Source organism: Hippocampus comes, unplaced genomic scaffold (genome assembly GCF_001891065.2).
Source record: "Hippocampus comes isolate QL1 unplaced genomic scaffold, H_comes_QL1_v1.1 scaffold3, whole genome shotgun sequence".
Taxonomy (NCBI): Eukaryota; Metazoa; Chordata; class Actinopteri; order Syngnathiformes; family Syngnathidae; genus Hippocampus; species Hippocampus comes.
The window spans coordinates 442,952-455,483 of NW_017805133.1; the positions used below are offsets into that span (position 1 = coordinate 442,952).

Consider the following 12,532-nt stretch of genomic DNA (forward strand, 5'->3'; position numbering starts at 1 on the left):
CCCCCTTTTACCCTTGGGATTTTAACCATTTTCATACAGGATGTGAGGGGAAACACAAGACTGGGACAGAATTGAGAGTGAAGACGTAGAATCTAATACAAGGATCATTAAAAAAAAAAAAAATCAATGATCAATCCATCAAATAAGCCACACAGCAGCCTCGCGTTGTTCGTATCCGGGGCCGTCAAAGGGATCCGGTTGCCGGTCCGGATACAAAACACCACCTATGGAAGGAGGAGGAGGATGCGGCCGTCTTGTTTGACTTCATGGCTCTTAAGTGTCTTTTATTGCGCAAGAATGTCACGGCTCAGCGGCGAAGCACTATTTATTAATAACAGTCCGAGCCCACGCGATGTGTTTCTCATTGCGTTCTTCCTTCCTGTCGGCTCAGTTCGCTGGCGGTGGACAAAAAGCGGACGGGATACGCTGACAGGCTCATTTATTTTTCGCGGAGCGACAGACCTCACTGAAAATGATTAATTTTGTCTTATGATATATATGTATTTATTTATTTTTTCAACAGTGCAGTCCCGTTCAGTTTTAAAAGACGAATGAAAAAGAAGAAGAAGAAATGAAAAAAAAACAATATTTTTGTATGATCGGCCGAAACTGTTAGCCAAAACTGTTAGCCAGTATTGAAGGTTTCCTAGTTTAGATTTGGAGGATGGTTGTGGAGATTTTTTGAAAGGTTTGGAGCTTTTTTTCGGGTGGCGCAAGAGTTTAGGGATTGGGTGATTTTCGGTCAAGATTTTTGAAGAATTTCTGATCAGGGTTCGAGACTTTTCAGAGTATCAAACGAGGCTATGGGATACGTGGCTGAGATTTTGGAAAGATGTCGTTGAGGGTTTAGGTTTGAAAGATTTTCAGATTGTTGTTCGAGATTTTGGAATGATTTTCCAATCCATGGTTGAGATTTAAATAATTTGGGGATGACCGTGGAGATTTTTGAAGGATTGTTCCGATTTTGTGGAAAGACAGAGATTTTTGAAAGATTTTTGGTCAAGATGTTTTGAATGGTTTGGAGATTTTTGGGTGAAGCTTCTTGGTGTTTGATGTGGGGATTTTTGGTCAAGATTTTTGAAGGACTTTCTGAGTACGGGTTGAGATTTCATTCGAGAATTTGAGAATGTTGGTGGAGATTCTTGAAAGAATGAGATTTTCCGGTGAAGGTCCTTTTGACGTTCAAGATTTTTCGGTTTGGTTTTTGAGATGTTTTTGGATTGATTTTCCAATGAGTGGTCATATTTTTGTTCAGAACTTTTTACAGACATTTTGAGATTGCTGGCCAATTTTTCGAATGTTCTTTATTTTTTGCTGGTTGTGATTTTTTTTGTTGTTGTTTTTTTTGATTGAGACTGAAAAAAATGGGGAGGATGGATTTTGTCAATTGATTTTTTTTTTTTTTGGTAATTGTCAATTGTGTTTTTTTAATATATGTGGGGATGGTTCAAGATTTTTTGAGTGAGGTTAGATTCATTTTCATTCTCGGAATGTCGGTTGGCTATTTTGACAGCAGAGTCAGTAAAAACAAGTTTTTGGTTTTTCCTTACAAAAAAAAAAAAAAAAGAGCGAGAGAGCAAATTTTGTATGTAGCGGAGAGAAACGGTAGTCCCTCAGCCGCCGCCGCTGCCGCCGCCGACTCCTCACTCGATCCATATGCGAGGCTCGGAGGCAGGAAATCGCCACAATTGACTGTAATCAGGTGAGGGCCCACCCAGCCCATTAGAGGAGTCCTGCTGGAACTGATTGGCCACCGTTGGCAAAAACCGGGTCACACTCAAATATGCCTTCCAACCATCGTCACGCCAACCGCCAAGCCCACCTCACTTAGACATCATTTCAGCCAGGATCAAGAAGATTCACCCTTGAGTGTGTTTTGGTGGGTTTGTTGCGGTGGGGTTTGTACTTCCTGTTTTAGGGGTTAGGAATTGATGGGACTTGGGGTCCGGTTGTCAAGGCGAGAGTCTTGTTTGGATTTGGGAATGATCAGTGAAGATTTATGAAGGGTTTTGGGATTGTCAGTGAGGATTTTTGAAAGAATTTGTGCCTTTTGGGTCAGGTGAGAATCCTGTTTTGGTTCAGGCAACAGTTCTGTTGATTTAAAAATTGTCAGTTGGGATTTGTGAAAGATTTTGTGATTTTTAAATTTTTTTTTTTTTTTTAATGATTGGAGGCAAGATTTAAAAAAAAAATAATTCCAGTGAAGCGAGAATCCCGTGGATTTTTGGACTGTCGTCTGAAGCCTGGCGATCGTTTAAAAATTTCTGTCCAGATTTTGGACTGGTCGAGATTTGGAGGATGACCAGTCAATAGCGAACGCTCAATTGATTTCTTTCATTTATTTTTAGGATCATGCTCCAACATTTTTCGAGTATCTATCAAGAGATTTAAGTCACAGCGAGCTCATTCACGTACTGATGACGCAGCATCAGGAGCAACTGGTGGGTTCAGTATCTTGCTCAAGGACACTTCAACACGGTCGCAATGGCCGGGGATCGAACTACCAACCTCGGGTTGTTGGGGAACGACTGAGCCTGTCAATTTTTGAACGAGTTGCAATCATCAGGCTCTGTGTTGCAGTCTTATCCAGCTGCTTTTTACTGACACACATCCAATATGCAAATGTCTGACCGCCGCTTGACCCACGTCGGAATGTTTTTTTTGTTTTTTTTTTTTTTGCTTCCGCTGCTTTGGCGCTACGCTAATTCGCCGACGTTTCTTCAGGACCGCAAGTACAACAACAGCAATGGTCTCAGGACGCCGTAGGCATCCGTTGTTTGACAAGCTGGTGGCTTTGTTTCACCAAAACCAGAATAACAGTCCTCTGGCCCCGCCCCTCCCACCGCTCGTCACACCAGCGTGCTAGCTGCGGCACTCTGTCATAAGCAGACAAGAAGAAAAAAAAGGGGGGTTTCCCCCGGTTATAAAAACAGATGCCGGTTTTGGCTCATGGGCCCGAGCTCGCAGGAATTTCGATGGTTGCTTTTTGGTTGTCCCCCGTTTGAGACATAATTGGAGAGAGGAAACGAGACGGGTGACAGCTGATGTGGTTTCGGTCTGGAGGGACTCGGCATCTGACTCTGATGGAGGAGCAGCAATGGCGCTCTTTCCAAAGCTTGGATTCTTGCGAAGAGGAGAGGTTGCATTCAGCGAAGGCAACGAATGCAGTTAAGGGCCTCGAAATTAAACTTCAGCTGCCGTCCTGCTGCCAGCGTCGCTCTGCCTCATCACGACCAATCAGGGCGTCGATTTCGACGGCGCAACCCGTGCAGCTGCACCAAAAAGCTGGCACGGCAGTTGAAAATAATCATTTGTCGAATCATCCTTGACACATGTCAGTTAAGTGACATGAGTTGTTTCTTCTTTCAAGCCCAAAAAACCCTCCAACAACAAAAGTGATATTGTTAAAAAGTGGCACCTCTACTTAGGAAATTAATTGGTTCTGGAAGAAATTTCTGAACTAGAAAAATTTTGTAAGTAGAGACGCGGTTTCCATGTAAATGACCTAATCCGTTCCAAACCCCTCAACAATTCTGACACAAATGTTTTGTAAAGCATAAAAATGCATCAAAATGTGTCAGAATTGTTGGGGGGGTTTGGAACGGATTAGGGCATTTACATGGAAAACGTGTCTCTACTTACAAACTTTTCCAGTTCAGAAATTTCTTCCAGAGCCAATTAATTTCCTAAGTATGTTGATGTTTTCCTACGAAAATGTCCGAGGAAAAAAATCAGCATAGTGAGCGATCGCCCGACTGCTGAACACTTTTTCTAGGTGATCCACATTTACGCAAAACTATCAGAACACTTCATGGCCCGAGGGGCGAATGACGAGGACGTTACATCGACAAATTTCGATCTATCTACAAACATACGGTAGAGTTCCCTCTTAGCCAATGGGATGCCAGGATGATGCTCGGTATTAGCCAATTGCAGAGCAGCTACAAGTATGTTGCGTTCATGAAACTCAAAGCTGCGAGTAGCAGCCCTTCGTGTATTTTTACCTTTCGTATCTGAAAATTTCTATCGTAACAAGAGACAATATTTTCCCGTTGAGGCGTTTCGTAACTTGAACATTTCGTATGAAGAGACGTTCGTAAGTCGAGAGTTACCGCTGTATACAAATCACAATATTAAAATTGAAGGCCCGGCAAAAAATACATGATGACAAAAGCAGTTCTTTTGAGCCGCTGTGTGTCCAAGCTTGTGTGTTCGCATGTACTCATGCTTGTGTTTAGGTCAGACGCTGTAAAACGCACGCCAAGGGTTTTTTAAAATGTCTGCTGGCGTAGTTCAAATCCTTGATTTGTATCCCCCCCCCCCCCACTCCTTCCACTCGCCACTCGCCACCCACACGTTTCCCAGGTAAAGAGGGCTCGACGAGACATGTCTGCTCTACTCTGACTCCATCTGGTTATCCATTCAAAGTGTCCGGCCAAACAATAGGCAAGGTTGGCTCTTAAAACAGAATCTCCCCACCGATGGCTCTCTTTTCTCGCTTTCTTTCTGCGTATGAGTCACCCGAGCGCAATCACGGGCTAAAAGTAAACAGAGCAAATGAGACGCTGATTACATCATGATGGCACGGCTTGATGTTTTTATGAGCGCCGTCAGCCACCTTTGGAATAAAAGCGAGGTGATGTTTATGCGTGGCGGCATGTTGTTGCTGAAGCGCTCATGTTTGGACCATAAACGCGCAACGATATCGCAGTGATGTAAATCCCGCGGGCCTCGACGTGATGTATTCAACATGACTCCTTCCCGTCACTTTTCTTTCTTTTCCGATCAATTTAATAAATCGCTACATCTTACTGGATGCTGTCATTGAAAAATTCCACATATTTTACTCCCGGAGATATTTCGGTCTGATATCTTCATCACGAATGTAAGTCTCGTTTGGTCGGAGAAATGAAATAAATGCCAAATATAGCTGCCCGACAAGGTGCCTGACATAAAATACCAAGCACCAAACGATGCCGTCACAGGACGCAGCAATAATTTCCAATTGCTCTGCATCCCATGTGACGGACGGCGTGCCAGGGTAGAGGACAAAAGGGACTTTGTTGCGTCGAGGCGAGGCGGGCAGGGGGGGATGGATAGCATCAGTTAGCTCCCACGGGCTAATGGAGGAGTTGATTCCATTAGAGGCCCTCAAATCCCCTCGCCCTCCACTCCCGCAGCCTTAATGGCCTCCCTCTCCCTTCCCCTCTCGTGTTCACCATCCCATCCTGGCCGCTGATTCCCAGGATCAATAATCCTCATCCCTCTCTCTCTCTCTCTCAACATGTCGTAAATCAGCCGGGACCGAGGAAAGCAAGCGTCTCCAGCGACCCGACCGGGATCAGGCGGAAAGGTGAGGACAGCTTTAAGGGCCCGGGCCTAGTAACATCTTCCGTGTTGTTCTTCTTCAACGTCGACTTAAAAAGAATGGATGAAAGGGGAAGACATAAATTAGGGTTCGCCGTGAAGCTGTCAGCAGCAGTACATATGCGCTTTTCACATGTTCCCCCCCAAACAAATAGAGGCCAGAAAATATAACATAATACGTTCAAACCTACTGCGCTGCAGGGTCTCGGTTTGCAGGCCTGCTATTTTGTTGATTTATTATATATGAAATGAACATTTTAAATCCAAGCATAAAGCATCTTTCTGATTTTTCAATTCAATTGTGTCATCACGTTTCCGCTGTCATGTGTCGCCGGGCGGAATTTGAGCAAGATTTGCAAGGACAAAGGGATAAAGTGACCACACAAGAAAGAAAAAATACTCAAAAAGCAGCACTTAAAAAAAATAAATAAATAAAAAAGTGATCTGTAAATCACTGGTGTCAAACTCAAGGCCCGGGGGCCAGATGTGGCCCGCCACATCTTTTTATGTGGCCCGCAAAAGCAAATCAAACGTCAACTTCCGTCATGCTTACTAAAATCTCGACCAAAATTTCAAATTCTCATATCTAATAAAGGGACAAAGTGAAACACAAACAACACGAAAAACTCAAAGAGCGGCACTTTTAAAAAAAAAGTTCATATGTAAATCACAGGTGTCAGTCTCAAGGCCCGGGGGCCAGATGTGGCCCGCTACATCATTTTATGTGGCCCGCGAAAGCAAATCAAACGTCAACTTCTATGATGCCACCTAAAATCTCTCCCAAAATTTAAAATTCTCATATTTAATCCATTAGAAACATGTATGCATCTTGTGACCAAACTCCTCATTACAGTAACTTCAACAATAGTTGAATAAACCGTTATTATTGACTTTTTTTTTTTAATATGGTTTCAGTCATAACGGCCCTCCAAAGGAAAATGGCATCACAAAAATGAGTTTGACACCCCAGATGTCAATCAAACCTTTCCAGAAGTCTTCAGCACATCGCCCCCTGGTGGCGCGCACGTTCACGGGACGAAGCCAAATCAACAAGTCCTCCTCTTCTTCTTATCGCATTTGCACATCAAACTTCTGAACTTCGCTGGAGCGGTGAGAAGGGCAAACTTCCTTGAAAGGCTCACTGTTACCTGCCCGCTGGGGTAGAACCCGCGTGGGCTGCGTCTGCCCTTTCCCATGCTTCCTCCCGACGGCCGGACCCCCGCGAGTGGCGGCAGGACAGAGGGGACACCTGTTCAGCCGCCATGTGAAATCTCAGTCTTCTATTGAGAGACGGGAGTGCGGATGGGAGGGTCGGAGGGTGGGGTGGTGGTGGTTTGGCATGGCGATAGGGCACCTCGATGGCAGGAAACCGGAGAGGGAGGCGGGAAAGGAGACGCGGCGGCTCAGTCGAGTCCGCCGCAATTTGCTTAGTTTCACAGGACGATTAGCCGCGCTTGGCCAGAGAAATGGTGGGCTTTTTTTTTTTTAAATGCGCTTTCTGAGTGGGGGCAGTCAGGGATGACAAAATCCAGCGGCCTCCTCTACTTTTAGATCGTTTTATCCGAGGCGGCTTGGCTACTTCGCGTTTCTGATTTCAAACATCCAAAAATGAATTTCCCCCAAACATTTTGGGGGAAAGACATCAAAGTGTGAGCCCCTCAAGCATCAAGTGCGTGATCAATGGCACGGAAGGGGGGGGGGCGCGTGAGGGGTGTGCACATATCTCTAAACTGCTCATTAGGTACAAATTTGTGTGACGGCTGCTCGCCTCCTCTCATAAGCGCAGGCCAACGTTAACAGCTCATCACTCATTTGCATGTGTCATCCGTGACCCCCCGAGTATATGCCGAGTGGGGGTGTGCCATCCAAAAACACAAGCGATCCCCTCTCGGCTTCATTTGCACTGACCCACAATGCAGTATTTTCTTAACACGAGCAGCAGGCCGCTTTGATGTTATCTGCCTATCCAAACAGCCACGGAGGACGGTGGCCATTAATCACTGTGAAGCCTGCGAGGGCCTGCTCATAAATCGCCTCGCCGCTCCTTAAACAGGAGAGGCCCCCAGGGGTGCGCCCACGCCATTTATCAAGGCCCGCCTCCCTTTCTGGATGAAGTAAAACTCATCCAGGATTGATACTGCAGGAGTATACCCGACAGTCTCGGCTGTGTTGCAGAGCTCCATTTTTTTTTTTTCGTATTTTTTGTGGCTGCCGCCCTCAGTTTCCTATCGGATTCAATTTGTCTCACAATTGTGCCCCCCCTCCCCCCCCTATCGTCGGAGATGGATGACAGCGCCGCAAAGACGACACGGGTGGCTGCAGAAGAAAAAGATGACCAATAAGAATGGGGGGAAAAAAACTGCCCCTCACCACAATAATAATTCAAACATGCACAGTATTTAGTTTCGGGAATATTTTTCTACTGTCATAATTACAATTACATGTTTCTTCGAAAGTTTCTTTTTTTTCAAATTTGAACTCATTCACAATTTCTCGTCGGCACTCAAGCAGCAGCTTGTTCATTTGATTTTGTTTTAAAATGTCGAGAGCAACTGAGACCTAATGCAAAACAAAATCTGATAATAAGTCCTCCTCGCCACTAGTTGGTGCTATTACTGTGGACAGCTTGACACATTGGTGAATCATCGTCTGCATCTGAAAGAAAGTTCTGGTCACAATTTTGGTCAAATAAAATTTGACATTTCAAAACTATTAGAGGTATCTAGAGTTATCAGTACTTGGTATCGATGAGTACTCGAGTGACGACTCATACTTGTGCTTTCCTGAAAAAAGCATTGCATTGCCCTAGTTTTTATACATGACAGGAAACTCCCTCCATCGGTTCTGGATCACTTTCCCGCTATTTCAAGAATTGTTTTTGGAACAGTTAAATACTCTATTTTCGTCTCACCTTTTATTGGGGGATGTCATTCCACTGTCTACCACTAGATGGTGGTGTACTCTTCAGTTTGAGACTGTAAATTTGAAAGAACAATGAAACCAGGAAGTTTCAGCACAGCCTAGTTCTTGTTGAACCTTATTGAATGTCATCCTCTTTAATCCTTGTTTTTATGCCTACGGAAAGAGCCAAAGCGAGGTTAATTTTATGAGATGATACGTTTGTTGCTATGAAAAAAAAAACGGAGAGGAACCAATACACTGTGAGACTGATTGTACAATATTCTTGTCTTATCTATTGCTCTTACTCGCTCACAGCAAATGTGTTTTTAAAGTGTTTGGAGGGGGACTTACTTTAATTATGCAAATGTAAGCGAAGTCGAAACCTGCCAAACGGAAAGCAATACCACTCCACTTTTACTCAGTTATAGCAGGGAGTGGCAATCATCTCATTGTGTCGCAAAAAGCCAGAGCGAGGACAAAACGCAGCGTTAATCCTTTGATGCTGGCATAAAGAGGTCTAGCGAGGTGGAGGTTTTATTCTAATGGTGGAGGTGGGGGGGGGGGCTCACGTCATGGTGCGTCAAGAGCATTGTTGGAGCACCATCAAAGGAACCTTCTCCCCATTAAGCCAATCGCAGACCATAAACACAGCAAGTCAAATGCTCCCATCTTAATCCGAATGTTTTAAGACTTGCACCGACTTCAGTGTCCCAACTGAAGTGTATTTTTGGGATTTTTTTTTTTTTTAGCTTACATTTTGTCAAATTCAACTCATGCGCTTGTCACAGATTTTTTAAGTGATTTATTTATTCATTATTTCTGTTATTATTATTATTATTATTATTATTATTATTATCTACAGTTACAAGTTTTGGTGTATTTTGGGTGTGATTCCACTGTAGGCCACTAGATGGTGGCACACCATCGTGTTTAACGCTGTGTACATTTGACAGAAGAAGAGTGAAAGCAGGAAGCGTTTCAAGATCATCTTAATTTTTGCTGAGACAAGCTACAAAAAACAAATTTTTGGTCGCGTGTATGTTTGTTCTTCCTCTCTTCAGAGTCATTTTTAATTTGTCTGGTTTTGCTCCCGTTTTCATGTTGTCTGTACAAAAAACACATTTTTGGTAGCGTGTGTGTTTGTTCTTCCTCTCTTCAGTCATTTTTAATTTGTCTGATTTTGCTCCCGTTTTCATGTTGTCTGTGAAATAAAAACGCACGTGTCCTCCTCACTTCCTGCTTCCCACACGCTCATTAAAGTGGACCATGTGGGAAAAACTCATAGCGCTTCAAACGCCCTCGCCCTCGATGATGATGCCACGGAGGCGCGTTCGCAGCCATGCCAGCTGCGCTTGGTCGTCGTCGGCTCAACTTTGTCACCTTGTAAAGTAACCAGGCTGAGACACAAGCCCATGAATGTGTTTTTGTGGCACTCCAGAGACAGAGACAACTTCATAAAAATGAAGAAAAAAAAAGCAGCGGCCGATGAGAAGACGCTCACGTGTCACAAGACGACTTTTATGATATTATGTTTTATTCTGTTGTAGGTAAAAATAAAAATTCCGATATTGCGAATGAAAATTGTTTTAACTTCATAAACTAGCATTACGTTTTTTTGGTCACTTGTTACGAGGTAGAATTTGTCCGATTCCGACTACTGTATTACACATAATATTGAAAACAATGACAGTGGCTTCACACGCTCTTAGTCACTTGTTGCTAGGCAGAAAATATATCTATATATGTATATATAGACATATCTATCTATCTATCTATATATATACATCCATCAAGTATCACAAATAAATCAATGTCAGGTTCCAAAAAGACAGAGGAAGCAAAATGATTGATGAAAAAGGTCTGCCCGTATGTGTGTGTGTGTGTGTGTGTGTGTGTGTGTGTGTGTGTGTGTTGAGAGTACACAAGCAAGCCGCTCTTGTCACGCATGGCCTTGAGGAACCTCCGCAGATTTAATGTCTCCATCAGAAGCCCCCCCTGACACCCACCCACCCCACTCAGCGACCTCACCCGGGGGCCGTCCTTGGCGCTGCCTGATAGTCTCTTTCCACACACCCGGGCAGGCATACAGCGGGCTTCTCCTGGTGCACCCTTCCCAGGGGGTCAGCTGCCCTCCCTCTCCTCCGCACCTCCACCAAGCTTTGATGTGACGGACGCAAGAAGAAGAAGCCCCCCCTACCACCAACACTTGTGTGTTTCTTTGTGAAGTGGTGGCAGTGGGGGGAGAGGGGGTGGTGAAAGGTCGAGTGGGTTCAAAGATTGTGCGGCCTTCTGTTTGTTGGCCGCAGAAGTGCCGCTTGCAAACACTTCAACGCAACTTTGTTTTTGCTGTGTTATCTTATTTATTTGACGTTCGCACGGGATTTGTCTTCAAAAAGAGACCAAAATAGCAACAGTTACGATTGTCATTACTTCACTTGCGGACTTACTCACGGTCATATATTCTTTATCCTCTGCAAATAATCAAAACAAAAAAAAAATACAAATGAGCAGCAATTATGAATATTACTGTATTTTTTAAGAAAGTACATACATAATAAACAATGACAATGAAACAAAAAAAAATATACATCATGATAAAATGAATGGCGCTAAAAACAACACACATTTAATTGGTCACTTGTTACTTGGCAGACTAGTTAACTGTAGCTCAATCACGCCACCGCGTTCACCTGTCTGTCCCCGCCCGTGGCCACATCCTGCTCGGAGCCCCGCCACCCCAGCCCCCCTTTTTGAAGGCGGAGTAATTAACGCGCCATCTGATCCACAAAGTACCAACCCTCCACATAATCTCTCTTGGGTATCCCACACACATAAATCTATGAACACACACACACACACACACACACACACACACACACACACACACACACACACACACACACACACACACACACACACACACACACACACACACACACACACACACAGGTGATCCATCAAATGGTGTTAACTGTGCCGATGGAGCTGTCAGTCGCGTCTCGGCGCATTCAGCCGAGACCCCAAAGAGACCTTTCGTCATCATCGTCATCATCATCGTCATCATCACATGTTGGACCTTTGAAATGGATGCATCTCATTATTTGATTGATTAACAGAGGATGTCCAGCAGTGGTGTCCAAAGGGCTGGGGGGGCGGAGGTTAGGGTGGGGGACTCACAGCGTAGCGGGGCCCCAGGCGTCCATCTGAGGTGGGGTTGGTGGGGCGCGGGGGGGCATCCTCATGCCTCGTGAATATTGTTGAATGAGCGAGTAGCCCGCACATGTTGTTCATCATTCTGGCCATATCGACGTTATTTTCTTTAGCTCGTCTATGGCATTTCGTGTTGTGCGTTAGCGTCAAGCTAGTAAACGTGGTGGTTTGGTGATAAAACCAACTTTCGATTCTTCCTATTTTATGTTTATAATATGAAATGTAAACTTTGACCTGGAGCGGCCATAAGCTAGCACTTAGCCTCTTTTTTTTTTTTTTTTTTGTGAAAAGCTAAGCATTGTAGGCAATGTACTCAATATTTGAAGTGACAAAAGTAAAAATTGTAATTACTGTAGTCAATGATGGATGAGTGGGGGGGGGGTTGATAAAACAACAGTTAATATTAGATGTAATGTAATATTAACAAAACTGCCAATAAACACTATAGCATAGCGTTAAAATCACATTTTAAAGAACATGGAGTAACCTAAAGCGTGTTTTTTTTTTTTAATTACAATTATTACTTATTTTGTATGGAAATGAATAATGTCACAATGTTACTTAAAACGTTGCCTGTTCAGGTATGAATGGTTTTTATGACAGTTTGAACTCTGGAACTTATTATTCCAAGTATAATTGACATTTTTGTGTGTGTGTGTGTGTGTTGCTGTCAGTCCAATCAGCAAATACAAATGTCCAAATGCAATCTCTTCACTTTGCGCGCCTAGTCTTGAGAAATAACGTAGCCTGTCAAACAAAATCCGTGCTTTCCAAACTTTTAAGAGGCTTGAACTTTCCGTGACCGTTTTTGAAATCAAAGCGATTTCACGCCGCTCGTGTAAAACGTGACTTCATGACGGCGATCGCGGCAGCAATGACGAAGAAAGGAGGGGCGGGTTTGAACACAGGTGTGACCAAACAGCCTTTTGAATTGTCGACTTTGAATTTTTATTGGTCTTTCAAAAAGTTAATTCCCATCCTTCTAAATCTACAACGAGTAAAGCCAGTGTACCTTTTGTTGACTAATACACAGAAAAAAAACACAAGACTCAAA

General features: G+C 43.9%; 1 long non-coding RNA gene across 1 annotated transcript in view; it reads left to right on the forward strand.

Annotated features, from left to right (window-relative positions):
* Window positions 1-5,628, forward strand: part of LOC109513697 (uncharacterized) — a 49,664-nt gene extending 44,036 nt beyond the window's left edge. Inside the window, exon 6 of the long non-coding RNA XR_002167847.1 lies at window positions 5,299-5,628. This is a non-coding gene — a long non-coding RNA (uncharacterized LOC109513697). The remainder of the gene's footprint in view (window positions 1-5,298) is intronic.
* The last annotated feature ends 6,904 nt before the right edge of the window (window positions 5,629-12,532 follow it).